This window comes from Aquarana catesbeiana, linkage group LG03 (genome assembly GCF_042186555.1).
Source record: "Aquarana catesbeiana isolate 2022-GZ linkage group LG03, ASM4218655v1, whole genome shotgun sequence".
NCBI lineage: Eukaryota > Metazoa > Chordata > Amphibia > Anura > Ranidae > Aquarana > Aquarana catesbeiana.
The window spans coordinates 627,997,296-628,011,855 of record NC_133326.1 but is presented as its reverse complement, the minus strand read 5'-3'; the positions used below and the strand labels follow the sequence as shown (position 1 = coordinate 628,011,855).

Below are 14,560 nucleotides of genomic sequence, written 5' to 3'. Positions count from 1 at the left end.
TTCACAACCCTCCCCTCATTTTGGGTGTATTTTCTGCTTGAAAGCTCCTCAAAAATGAGAGTTTAATGGGGGGGGGGGGGGGGGCGGTTCTGCCTGTAAAAAAAGCCATAGTGTGCATGGACACATTGGCTATCATGGAGGGGAAATAATGAGCGCTCCAAAACGCTCAAAAGCCTGTAGGAGCAGCTTCTTTGAGATGCAGTGTGCGTGAGCCCCAAGTGTCAACCTTCAAGCTGATGGAGGAACAAAGCAGCAGGTAATCACTTCTGACTAGTTTTCCTGACACCAAAAGAAAAAATGGTGACAGGGAAGAGATCGCCAGCTGATTGACAGCCCTAGCTCTCTTCATGTGTGCTGTGTGGAGGAGGGTGTGTCTCTTCCCTTCAATCAGCTCTCAGAACTCTCCTTACTGAGCTCCACAGAGTTTAACTTCAGCTCTCCACCCCCTTTTTTTCTGATCTCAGACAAACTTTATAATTCAGCACTTTGAAGAGATGTGCAGAAGAGAGGGCAGGAGATAAACAGGTACAACTTATGTAGGATGATTTTTTTTTTTTTTTCATCTGTGTATCACCTTAAGCTTGTCACTTCACCAGGTATATGTAAGAGTTTACAACCACTTAAGTCTTAGCTTTTAGCTGGTGTCCTTAGGTGGTGGGTGTACATACAGATGTCTCTCTGAAGATTTATTTTGTGGGCTTTAAAGCTCCTCTCCAGCTTTACTGTCACTTTAGATAGTTTGGGCCAAGCTGGCCTAAATGAACCATTTCCTACACTAACAGGTACCCCCCCGCTGGGTGTGCTGTATGAAGTGTATGTAGCCTCAGCTAGGCCAAACCATTTCCTACACTAACAGGCGTGCCTGCTGGACACGCTGTATAAACTGTATGTAGCCTCAGCTGGGCCAAATTATTTCCTAAACTAACCGGTGTACCCGCTGGGCACGCTGTATAAACTATGTGGCATTATTATTATTATTATTCAGGATTTATATAGCGCCAACAGTTTACGCAGCGCTTTACAATATAAAAGGGAGACAATACAGTTATAATACAATACAATAGGATTAAGAGGGCCCTGCTCAGAAGAGCTTACAATCTAATAGGGTGGGGCAGGTGGTACAAAAGGTTGTAACTGTGGGGAATGAGCTGGTGGAAGTGGTAGGAGATTAGTTGGAGACATGATAGGCTTTCCTGAAGAGATGAGTTTTCAGGGATTGCCTGAAGGTAGCAAGAGTAGGGGATAGCCGGATAGATGGAGGTAGCGAGTTCCAGAGGATGGGAGAGGCTCTGGAGAAATCCTGGAGACGAGCATGGGAGGAGGAGATGAGAGAGCTTGAAAGCAGGAGGTCTTGAGAAGAGCGGAGAGGTCGATTTGGGCGATATTTGGAGACAAGATTAGTGATGTAGCTTGGGGCAGAGTTGTGAATGGCTTTGTATGTTATGGTTAGAATTTTGAATTTAATTCGCTGGGTGATTGGGAGCCAGTGTAGGGATTGAAGTAGAGGGTTGGCAGACACTGAGCGGTTGGTAAGGTGGATAAGTCTGGCAGCAGCATTCATGATAGACTGAAGAGGGGATAGCCTATGGAGCGGTAAGCCAATGAGAAGGGAGTTGCAATAGTCAAGGCGAGAGATAACAAGGGAGTGAATGAGGAGCTTGGTGGTTTCATTTGTTAAAAAAGGGCGAATTTTAGAGATGTTACGGAGGTGAATTCTACAAACTTTTGACAGCGATTGGATTTGAGGCTGAAATGACAAGTCAGAGTCTAGGATTACACCTAGTACCCTGGCGTGAGGGGAGGGACTGATGGTTGCATTGTTGATTTTGATGGAAAAGTCATGGAGGGGGGCACGGGCGGGGGGGAATATTAATAGCTCAGTTTTAGAGAGATTTAGTTTAAGGAAGTGGTGCGACATCCATGCTGATATGTCAGTTAGTAAGTTAGTAATGCGAGAGGAGACTGAAGGAGTGAGGTGAGGAGTAGACAGATAGATTTGGGTGTCATCAGCGTATAAATGGTATTGGAAGCCGTGGGCAGTTATTAAGTGACCAAGGGAGGAGGTGTAGATAGAGAAGAGAAGGGGTCCAAGAACCGAGCCTTGGGGGACCCCCACAGAAAGGGGCAATGGAGAGGAGGAGACAGAGTTGTAGGTGACACTGAAGGAGCGCTGTGATAAATAGCCAGAGAACCAGGATAGAGCAGAATCTCGGAGGCCAAGGGAACGTAGTTTATTGAGAAGGAGCGGGTGGTCAACAGTATCAAAGGCCGCAGAGAGGTCAAGTAGTAGGAGTATGGAGTACTGGCTGTTGGTTTTAGCAGTTAGTAAATCGTTAGTGAGTTTTAGTAAGGTAGTTTCCGTGGAGTGCTGCGAGCGAAAGCCAGACTGTAAGGGGTCAAGAAGGTTATTTTCATTGAGGTAGGAGCTAAGACGGTTGTAGACTAAGCGTTCTAGAAGTTTAGAGGTGAATGGGAGTAATGAGATGGGTCTTAAGTTGTTCAGGTCGGTAGGGTCCAGTGAGGGCTTTTTAAGAATGGGAGTGATCTGTGCATGTTTTAGAGGGGAGGGGGAAATGCCACTAGAAAGGGAGAGATTGAAGATGTGGGTGAGGGAGCATAGGATAGAAGAAGCTACATCAGCTACAGTATACATCACTGTGTTCCAGCTGTGGGATGCAAACATCCCCTTCCACATCTGGAACAGAAATAAGTCAGGCGGAGCAGCACTTTTGTAATTCTGTGCATACAAAGCTTCCTCTGGTGGGGTTGTGTTTTCAGCCGCCCACCTCTCTGCCTCTGCTAAAAAGCGGAAGCTTTGTTTTTATTTACAGAATACAAAGCTGCATAATAATGACTGAGTGCCACTCGGTCTGACTTCAAATTTTGTGGAACACAGTGCTGTATACTATATGTAGCTGAGGCTTCTTGCAGTTTATACAGTGTGCCTAGTTTCGGCCAGCTTGGCCCAAAACAAACTATTTAAAGATACCGTAAACCTAGAAATATCCTAACTCTTGCCTATTCCTAACTACAGCCAGTAGGCCAAGAGGGACTGTACAAGGACCCCTGCATGCAAGATTGGGGAGGATGGCCTCAAATGCCAGTCGGTGCTGGGTTGTATGGCAGCATTCTCCAGGCTACAGTGTGCCAGGTGATCTCACTGACCAGGTGAACCCACCATGATAGGTAAAGTATGGGCCTGCTGGACTGGTGAGTGCCTCAGGGCTTTGTGAAGCTGGTACCAGTCTTTCCCCTGGTGTTCCTGGTCCAGCGATTTTTTTTTTTTTTTTTTTTTTCTCTCCCCCTCTTCCCCCAGAGCGCTACACCACAGTAGTGCAGTGATCAAAAGAAGGAGCGCATGCATATGCATGGACATCATTGTTTGCAAGTCTGCATTATCCTGGTCCCCTTGCACTAGTAAGCATGTGTTTGCAAAGCTCCTCCAGCTCAGAAACCGTTAGTAATTAAACCACCGTGATACAGTATCTGCACATTCACAGCAGATATCTGGGGACATTTGGCCAGTGGGTTGAATGCCACTTCAGTGTTTGGCTGTGCCTACACTCCTCTCAGCTGGGTAGCCAATCTCTGTGAGATGTACAAGGCAAATACAGTAGATAATAATATGGCTCCTGTGCTACAAATTAAATATATACACCAGTCAGCTGTAACATTATGACCACCCACCTAATATTGAATAAGCCACCAGACCTCTGAAGGTATGCTGTTGTATCTGCCACCAAGATGTAAACAGCAGATCCTTTAAGTTCTGTAAGTTGAGAGGTGAAGCCTCCATGAATTGGACTTGTTTCCCCAGCTGATGCTCGATTTAAATATAGGTCTGGAGAATATGGAGACCAAGTCAACACCTAGAACTTGTATTCCTTGAACCATTTTTGCATTGTGGCAGGGTGCATTATTCTGCTGAAAGGGGCCACTGCCATCAGGAAATAGTGTTTCCATGAAGGGATGTACTTGGTCAGCAACAATGTTTAGGTTGGTGGTACATGTTAAAGTAACATCCACATGTATTATTCTGGTGCCATCTCTTCCCCAGGTAAGCGACACACACCAGGCCTTCCACATGACATAAAAGCAAATGTGATTCATCAGATCAGGCCACCTTCTTCCATTGCTTCGTGGTCCCGTTCTGATTCTCATGTGGCCATTGTAGGCGCTTTTGGCTGCAGACGTGGGTCAGCATGGGTACCCTGACCACTAGTCTGCAACTACGCAGCCCCATACTCAACAAACTGCAATGCACTGTGGGTTCTGACACATTTATATTGAAAACTAACATTTATTTTTAGCAATTTGAGCTACAGTAGTTCTTTAATTTGATTGGACTACATGCTAGCCTTGGCTCCCCCTGTGCATCGTTGAGCCTTGGCCGTCCATCTTGACAGTTTATTACTCTTTCTTCTTTGGGCCACTTTTGGTAGGTCCTGACCACTGCAGACTGGGCACATTTTAGAAAAGCTGGAGTTTTAGAGAACCAGTTCTCTAGCTCAGCATTTCTCAAGGTGCCATGGTAAAAGGACAAAAGACTGCCCAGTCTAAACTGAGATGTTCTGTGTTCACTCCTGTATACAGACAGAAGGGAGAGCACAGCTATACTTTCTCCTGGCTTTGCTGGCTGCTGTCACTACTCCTTTAGTGATGAGAGGGATGTGGTGGGAGGAGGAAGTTTTTCTGCACTGCACAAAGCAGGGTGCTGGACCAGTCTTGTGTGGAGAGGATCGGTGGATCAGGTACAGTGGATATAAAAAGTCTACACACCCCTGTTAAAATGTAAAGTTTCCGTGATTTAAAAAAAAAAAATGAGACAAAGATAAATAATTTCAGAACTTTTTTGACCTTTTAATGTGACAGATAATTTGTACAACTCATTTGAAAAACAAACTGAAATCTTTAGGGGGGGGTAAAAAAAAAAAATGTGGTTGCATACGTGTGCACACCCTCTTCTAACTGGGGGTGTAGCTGTATTCAGAGTTAAGCAATCACATTCAAACTCATGTTAAATAGGAGTCAGTACACACCTGCCAACATTTAAATTGCCTCTGATTAACCCCAGATAAAGTTTAGCTGTTCTAGTAGGTCTTTCCTGACACTTTCTTAGTCGCATCCTACAGCAAAAGCCATGGTCCGCAGGGAGCTTCCAAAGCATAAGAGGGATCTCATTGTAAAAAGGTATCAGTCAGGAGAAGGGTACAAAAGAATTTCCAAGGCATTAGATATACCATGGAACACAGTGAAGACAATCAAGTGATGAAAAGATGAGAAGAAAACTGGTCGGGTAGGCTGCCAAGAGGCCTACAGCAACATTAAAGGAGCTGCAGGAATATGTGGCAAGTACTGGCTGTGGTACATGTGACAACAATCTCCCATATTCTTCATATGTCTGGGCTATGGGGTAGAGTGGCAAGACGGAAGCCTTTTCTTGCAAAGAAAAACATCCAAGTCCGGCTAAATTTTGCAAAAGACACATCTGAAGTCTCCCAAAAGCACGTGGCAAAATGTATTCTGGTCTGATGAAACCAAGGTTGAACTTTTTGGCCATGATTCCAAAAGATATGTTTGACGCAAAAACAATACTGCACATCACCTAAAGAACACCATACCCATAGTGAAGCATGGTGGTAGCAGCATCATGACTTGGGGCTGTTTTTCCTCAGCTGGAACAGGGGCCTTAGTCAAGGTAGAGGGAATTATGAACAGTTCCAAATACCAGTCCATATTGGCACAAACCTTCAGGCTAGAAAGCTGAACATGAAGAGGAACTTCATCTTTCAGCATGGCGACGACCCAAAGCATACATCCAAATCAACAAAGGAATGGCTTCACCAGAAGAAGATTAAAGTTTTGGAATTGCCCAGCCAGAGCCCAGACTTGATTATGATTGAAAATCTGTGGGGTGATCTGAAGAGGGCTGTGCACAGGAGATGCCCTCATAATTTGGCAGATTTGGAGTGTTTTTGCATGGAAGAGCGGGCAAATATTGCTAAGTCAAGATGTGCCATGTTGATAGACTCATATACCCAAAAAGACAGTGCTGTAATAAAATCAAAAGGTGCTTCAACAAAGTATTAGTTTATGGGTGTGCACATTTGTGCAACCATGTTTATTTTAGTTTTTTTTTTTTTACTTTCCTCCACCTAAAAGATTTCAGTTTGTTGTTCAACTGAGTTGTACAGTTTATAGGTCACATTAAAAGGTGGAAAAAGGTCTGAAATTATTTTTTTGTCTCATTTTTTTACATCACAGAAACCTGACATTTTAACAGGGATGTGTAGACTTTTTATATCCACTGTAAGTATATTTCCGCTGTCTTCTCCCCTAGTATAAAATGAGCAGTTAACCCAGGCAGTGCGGGCACAGCCCCACTGCATGGGAAAACAATTTTTTTTTGCCTAGAGTTATTACTATTATACAGGATTTATATAACGCCAACAGTTTCCGCAGCACTTTACAACATGAGGGCAGACAGTACAGTTACAATACAGTTCAATACAGGAGGAATCAGAGAGCTCTACTTTAATTTTACTTTTATAATCATTGGATACATTACTGATTATATACATTTATTTTCTGTTTATTTTGGATATAGCGAGGCTATAAAGGACCTACAGATTCTAAGCAAGCCATAGCCTTGTGCAAGCAGCGAGGTGAGGAGTAGGACGATGGTGTAGGTTCCCAAATTCCTCCCAGGCAGAGAGGACCCCCTACACAGTTTGTACTGCAATAGCTCCCTGAAGCGTCAGATTATCTTTAGACCCCTTTCACACTGGAGGTGTTTTTCAGGCATTTTAGCGCTAAAAATAGCACCTGAAAAAAGCCTCATCAGCAAACTCAGTGTGAAAGTCCGAGTGCTTTCATGCTGGGGCACTGCACTGGCAGGAGCTAAAAAAAAGTCCTGCAAGCAGCTTCCGGGCTAGTGGCACTTTACTGCCGAAGCCTGGGCGCTGGCAGTGTGAAAGGGCTCTTAAAGTGGTTCTAAAGGCAGTAGGTTTTTTACCTTAATGCATCCCAGAGGTCTCACGGCTTCTATTCCAAATTTGTGGTTCCCAAGCATTAAGCCTCATACACACGGAAATGTTCGATGACAGGCTGTTGGCGGAAAATCCAACCGTGTGTATGCTCCATCGGACAATTGTCAGATTTTCCGCGGACAAATGTTGGATAGCAGGTTTTCAAATTTTCCGTGAACAAATGTGTTGTCGGATTTTCCGAGCGTGTGTACACAAGTCCATCAGGCAAAAGTCCAAATTACAAACACTCATGCTCGGAAGCAAGGACGAGCCGGAAGCGGTCGGTCTTGTAAAACTAGCGTTCGTAATGGAGATCTCACCTTCGTGACGTGGCAAATTATGAAATCTCTCAATGCAGCGCACATTCTCCTCTTCTTTATAATGGGATAATAATGAAGCTGCTTTGCCGGTAATGTTGACAGAGTTCTGCCGAACGTATTTCAAAAGGCTTTTTTTTTCTAGTGATATCCAGAATAATATTTGTTTTATTTTTTTATTTTGGGTCAAGTTACCATAACATCATTATTATCCCATAGTTTTTAAGCTCAAAGATACAACTATGTTGGTGTCCCTTGTTAATTTGACATTGTATTTTTTAAGTCCTTTTTTTAAGTAAAACAAAATATTTTTTATTTAATAGGGAGCACAAGGTCATATAAAAATCAAGAGGAAGGCAGTGGTGGAGAAACAGTTGGAATTGGTGAAGCGTTTTTACCCGAGGGCAGACATCAGTTATGTGAAGTGCAAAATTGGTAACCTGAGGAGTCCATTTAATAGGGAGCACAATACGGTCCTGGACTCCAAGAGATCGGGAGCAGCAGCAGATGACATGTATGTCCCCAGCCGTTTTTTGCCAGACCAGACCGAACCCAGGCCATCGCTCTCAACGCTTCCTTCCACACAAACTAAATTAAACAAAAAATGCATTCTCTGCACAAAAAAAGTAGAACAACTCAAATCATAATTTTCAAAATAAACAAAAAGAAAATTACAAATTGTAGGGGTGAAAATCCCCAGCCCAGCGGGATTGTTGGGGGTGTTGGGGCTGCAATTGCCACGGTCCCCCATGGTGGGGTGTCTGTGGAGGTGGTGGAGGATTGTCCTCTAAATCACAGATGTGGGTTTTCTGGGTAATTTGGCCCCTCCTCCCCTTGTTGAGGAGCTGCAGGATCAGCTCCTCGCGCATACTGTTGGTCCTCCTCCATATCCTTCAGCTTATTTGCAGTCATGCAGCCAAATGCCTCCTGTGCATCTGGTGCCGTGCTAGTGGCACTTGTTGCATGCCTGAGGAAGGCAGCTGCAGCGTCATCCAGGTTTCTGATCTTCCTGGCCCTTTTAGTAGGAGGGCGTAGGGGAGGAATCTGGGACTCAGTCTGGCTGCTGGGCATGGGCTTTCCTGTGTATGAAAATGGGACATATTTTTAGGTTTTTGGTCATCAATCACACAGAATTTTGAGCTGATGACTGTTGCAAATTGAATGTTAACAAATAGAAAAGACTATCGTTCTGACCCCAACATTTTTCATTCTTTTCCCAATCATTTTTGGCCACTACTGTCTATTGATATGTAAACCACTTTAAGGCAGAAATTTGGGATCAATAATGTCTAGTTAACATCATTAAATTTCTGTCTACAAATATGTTCAACAATGCTATACCTGGGTCAAGCTGGGCTCCTCCACATCTTCTTCCTGTGTATGACCAGGCTGCACCTCAGGGGCTGTGGCCTCAGCTGATGTGGAAGGAAACGTTGAGAGTGATGGGCGTGGTTCTGTTTGGTCTGACAAAAAAAACACAGGCTATTGTAGTACCACACCCTGGGGACAAATATGTCATCTGCTGCTGCTCCCGATCTCTGGGATCCCATGACCTTCTTGCGCTCCCTATTATATGTACTATGCATGCTACTAATTTTGGCCTTCAAATAATTGATGTCTGCCGTGCGATACAAAGGCTTCACCAATTCCAACAGTTTCTTCATCGCTGCCTTCCTCTTGATTTTATTGGAGTAATCCCTACTTTTGACTTGCCATAGACACGGCAGCTCCCGGTACTGCTGGATAAAATCTGGCACAAAATCTGGTGCTGTAAATTTATCCACCATTGTGCCTGCAAAACACAACACAAGACAAACCCTAATGTCAGGCTGAACTCATAAATAATCTGGTCCCAATATAGGCCTCAATCTATAAGCAGTAGTATAGGCCACTAACCACTGATGCCCCAATTTACAATTGTATCTTCGTTTTGTCTTTCCTTTTGATTGGTTGATCGTTCATCATTCACTCCCAGATCGTTCCTACGGGCGGTAGAATGACCACGCGTTATGGCTTTATATACACTGCGCATGCGTGAAACTCCGCTCTCAGTGCGTCATGATGCTGGGGCGTGACCATCTCTTCTGCATGCGACACACACAGCGGAACATTCGGGAGTGTGAAAGCATGGCGGGTTCCGAGGATTCCAGGCATCCCCGCGGTGGTGTATCTTATAGGAGGTACAAAGCCACCCCCATGAATAAGGCTGAGATGGTGCGTATCCTTGAGAAGCACGACTATGATTATAAGCTGCGCAACTATGAACGGCCCAACAGCCGAAAAGACCTAATTTTGGAGAAGGTCCTCGCCGTTTTGGAGGTCGAATTTTCAGTCAAACGAACGAAGGACCAAATCCGAAAGCAATGGTCAGATTTAAAGCACCGCAAACAAGAGCAGATGGAGTCCATCCATCACTTCATCAAAAAAAGTAAGCAATATTTGTATCTAAACAATATGTATATGTGTAAATTAGCTGTCTGTATATGTGCTTTCTCCAAGTAGGTTTTTAAAATTCTAGATAGTGTTTTCTCTAATCTTTGTCTGAATTTTGTTTTTTTAACATGAAGTTAAATATAAAGCAGATATGAACATTTAAATATGTTAATTTTTTTGTGTAAACAATCAGAAAAATTGGAGTAGTTAAAAACAGGTTAGCCGGCCGGCTCGTACAGACACCCGTCCCTCGAACAGCACACGCGAGACGTCAGCTCCTCCCGTCTCGCGTGTGCTGTTCGAGGGACGGGTGTCTGTACGAGCCGGCCGGCTAACCTGTTTTTAACTACTCCAATTTTGTAAATGGCTTTCTTATTACTCAATAAATATGTTTGTCAGTATTACGCTATGGTACTCCTCTTTTATTTTGGGATACATCTGAATATCACCTACATCTACCTATACTTGGTATCTGTGATCAACGAGTTTGGTGTTCCCTGCCTGGTACGCAGATCAGCCTGAGGGTTCCTCCTGGTATCCATCTTCTGGCTCCTAATCGGATAAAGGCCCTGGCCGGGTATAGGTCGCAAGCTCTCACAGCTTGCCGTCTGGTAAGCGAGCAATTTGTGTGTTGAGCACTGGTGGTGCGGTGGAAGATGAAAATCAAACTTTTAGATCACATTTCAAGTCTGGTTTTATCGTTTGAGCACTGTTGATTTAAGAAGATGGACTTTTTAGTTTAAATCACTTATTCATAAATTTTTCACTGCTTTGTATTGTATACATTTTGGGGGGTTTAGCGCTGCTACTCCTTGGTTTATATATTGTTGTGTGTGTATCACTTTTAGCAGCAGCTTTTTTGGTTATTTTTAATTAGTTTCTTTATTTATCACAGCGCGGTATTTTTGTTTATATATTTTCTATACTTGTCCAATGTTTCCCCTCTGTAAAATGACATCACCTTCCCTTTTCAATGCTTTTTTAAGGGAAAAAAAACAGTGCAGCATGGTGTAGTCCACTAGTCATGAGCAAACATTGTCCCCAGTGCAAGGTTGGTCAACTAATGCAGCAAAATGGATGCTAGAAACATATGTGATTTGGGGGGATTAATGAATGTTGTATTTATTTTTGGAGGAAAGTGAGTGCGTGCAACTGAACCAGGATGTTGGTTTGGAGGCATGGCATGGGATATGACACCTGGACCCAGCACAGACCTTCCTATTGTGGATGTAACATCCCCTCTTGTTTGCGTAAGTATTTTTGTAATCTGTCTTCAAATGTGTATACATGTCAAATGTTTAGATGTCCAAAAGAAACACCCACTCCACACATTAGCAAAGTATGTAGTGCCTTAACATTAGCATGGAGAAGGAAGAGGTGGAAGGAGTTGGCAGTGTTGCTAGGTACCCAAGTTTTGTAGACCCAAACACCAGGGACAAGATTACAGTTGCAGTGTGTACATTCCTAGTAGTGTAGGTGTCTGAAGGGCAAGAAGATTGCAAGCAATAGATTGGGTAGGTAAGAATTTCCCCAATTTGACTAGTAACTTGACCATAATTCACTATGTAGGGCCTCAGCCACTTGACCATCGTTCCCTTAACACTTTTTTCTCCTCTTACAAGGACACAAACTTCCAAGATGCACAATTAGCCATATGAGTGCATATATGATGCAAGCTTTGATTGAGCTCGCGAAAATAAAGGAGGCTGCCACTGCTTTACAGAGAAGAATACATGATTATGTCGACATGCTTGCCAAATTTTAAGTTCATCTGGCCAGGAGTTTTCCACTTGTTGGCTCCTGTTTGCAGTTTTCAGATTTCCCATGGTTTTACTTTTAAGCCCTGGTTCACAGTGATGCTACTTTTAAATCGCACTACTTCACTTGAAGTATCGCAATTTCGAATTAGCAAGGTCAGTGCAATTTCAGGTGCAACTTGATAGAGCTTTGTATGTCTTCATGCGCAGATGTCTATTGAAGTCGCACCTGAAATTGCAAAAAGTAGTGCAGGAACTACTTTTGCAAATCGTTGTGGCGCCGCTAATTCAGTGTCGCACCGATTGGAACAGTGCCATTGCCTGAAATAGGCTGCGACTTGTCATACGATTTTAGATATCAAATCACATGACAAATCTCTCCAATGTGAACCTAGGCTTTATAGTGTCTGAGGTCAGTGTTTAGCCACTCCACTTCTCTAGGTGCACCACCAGGTCCTGTTTTCTTTATTTTCCACAGGCTAAAAACGACTGTGACTGTGCACTTGCATTGTACTTGTAGTGCAAAGTGGATTGGCCTTTCGGAAATAACCCCCAGTGTGTCAACATGTGCTAACTCCCATCATGGGGGATCAATGGACGTGTTTCGGGGGTGCAACCCCTTCCTCTCACCTACTTTAGCTTTCAGGAAAAGGTTGCACCCCCAAAACGCGTACATTGATATCCCGCGATGGCAGATAGCACATGTTGACATACTGTGTGTTTTGGGGGTTTAGGAAATAACCTGTTTGTACCTTTACACATTTTAGACAGAGGATCATAAGGGACATTTAACCACTTACCGACCGGTGCATGCCGATGTACGTCGGCAGAATGGCACGGCTGGGCAAATGGACTTACAGGTACCTCCATTTGAATTCCCCGCCGTGCCATTGCGTGCGCGCCGGCCGGGAGCTCCGTGAGTCGGGTCGCGCGGACTCGATCGCCGCGGGTATACCCGTGATCGCCTCACGGAGAGGACGAACGGGGAGATGCTGATGTAAACAGCATCTCCCCGTTCTGCCTAGTGACAAGTGTCACTGATCACAGCTCCCTGTAATCGTAGCGTAGTGACACTGCTAGCCCATCCCCGCTACAGTTAGTAATCACTCCCCTAGGACACACTTAACCCCTCCCCGACCCCTAGTGGTTAACCCCTTCACTGCCAGTGTCATTTGCAAAGTAATCAGTGCATTTTTAATCGCACTGATCGCTGTATAAATGACAATGGTCCCAAAAATGTCCGCCATAACGTCACAGTCACAATAAAAATCGCTGATCACCGCCATTACTAGTAAAAAAAAAAAATTATTAATAAAAATGCCATAAAACTATCCCCTATCCAATAAACGCTTATTGCGATTTTTTTTTTTTTTTACCAAAAATATGTAGAAGAATACGATTGGCCTAAACTGAGGAAAAAAACATTTTTTAATATATTTTTGGGGAATATTTATTATAGCAAAAATAATGCATTTTTTCAAAATTGACGCTCTTATTTTGTTTATAGCGCAAAAAATAAAAATCGCAGAGGTAATCAAATACCACCAAAAGAAAGCTCTATTTGTGAGGAAAAAAGGACGTCAATTTTGTTTGAGAGCCGCGTCGCACCACCGCGCAATTGTCAGTTAAAACAACGCAGTGCCGAATCGCAAAAAGTGCTCTGGTCAGGAAGGGGGTAAAATCTTCCGGGGCTGAAGCGGTTAACAGTTATGCCTCTATGTGTACATGGCTTCAAATTTTGGCTTTTAGAGGGGATGAGATCACCCCATCTAAAGAAGGCAACATCAACACAGTTTCGGTATACTAATGTCTCATATGGCCTTCACTTTAGCAAAGTCGAACTTTGTAAGTTCCTGAGTTGGGGATGTGTATGCTATGTTTTTAAACATGCCTGTTTAGCCCCAAAAAAGGCAAAATAATGTCAAACATACATGTTATACACCAAGATGTTGGTTTGTTCAAAAACCTTTTAAAACGCACATGTGAATGTCCTTGGAGTAAAATGTTTTATACTAAACAATGCGTGGCTTCTTATTTCAATGCTCAATACCAGTGTATTTGTTAAGTTGGTGTAGTTACAGTGACAGTGTGCTCTAAAATGTGGCAAACTCAGGGAATTTTAGGGCCTCAAAGCAATTAATTAAAGGAGTTGAAAAGGAAGAATATTTTTAGCATTAATGAATTACATACATTAACAACAATAACATTGTGTGTGTGTGTGTGTGTGTGTGTGTGTGGCAGACCCACAGCACAACATAATAGCTGAAGAAGAGATTGTCACCTCATGGAGCAAATAAGGTACGTTTGCATTATTGAAGAAAATGGCCGACATTAAGGCCATTTGAGAACCTAGGAGACAGATAAGAAACACAAACAGTAATTCAAATGAAATATGAGTTTAGTATCAAATAAAAGTTTTATTCCACATCAGCAACATTTTGCTGCAAAGCCACTGTCCCTCTACCCACAAAGTAGTACATATACTGTTGCCGGACATCTCGGGCGGTTTGGGAGGGCAACCCAGCATGGCCACTTTCCAGAGCTCTCATCACAGTAGGATCAGCTGGGCCTGAAAAAAAAAAAAACCTGGGCACAAGACAGCCTATAGTTGTAGATCCTCTGCTCTGGGGTGAGGTTCCTCATGGGAAAGGGCCTCCTAAGATGTTCTCCCAGAGCAAAAGTCTCATTTGCAACAAATACAAAATTGAGGCCCTCGACATTCTCCACAGGAGGTGGCAAATGTAAGGTGCCATTCTGTAGCCGTCGGTAGAATTCGGTCTGGGCAATCACTCCTCTGAGTTGCGGCCGTTCTTCCCAACATCAATGTACAGAAACTCATAATTTTCAGACACCACCGCTAGCATCACTATACTGCAAAAGCCCTTATAATTAAAATAAGAGCCGAGTTGGGTGGTGGGACAATACGCACATGCTTCCCATCAATCGCCTCACCACAGTTGGGAAAATCCCACTGATGGTGGAATTGGGAAGCAGCAGCCTGCCATTCGTGTGGGTTGGAAGGAAA

The 14,560-nt window shown here is 43.6% G+C and overlaps 1 long non-coding RNA gene across 1 annotated transcript; it reads left to right on the top strand.

Annotated features, from left to right (window-relative positions):
* The first annotated feature begins 10,126 nt into the window (after window positions 1-10,126).
* Window positions 10,127-13,555, top strand: LOC141134702 (uncharacterized). The gene is made up of 2 exons (XR_012243267.1): window positions 10,127-11,028; window positions 13,043-13,555. It is a non-coding gene; the product is annotated as an uncharacterized lncRNA (long non-coding RNA).
* Window positions 13,556-14,560: the final 1,005 nt, after the last annotated feature.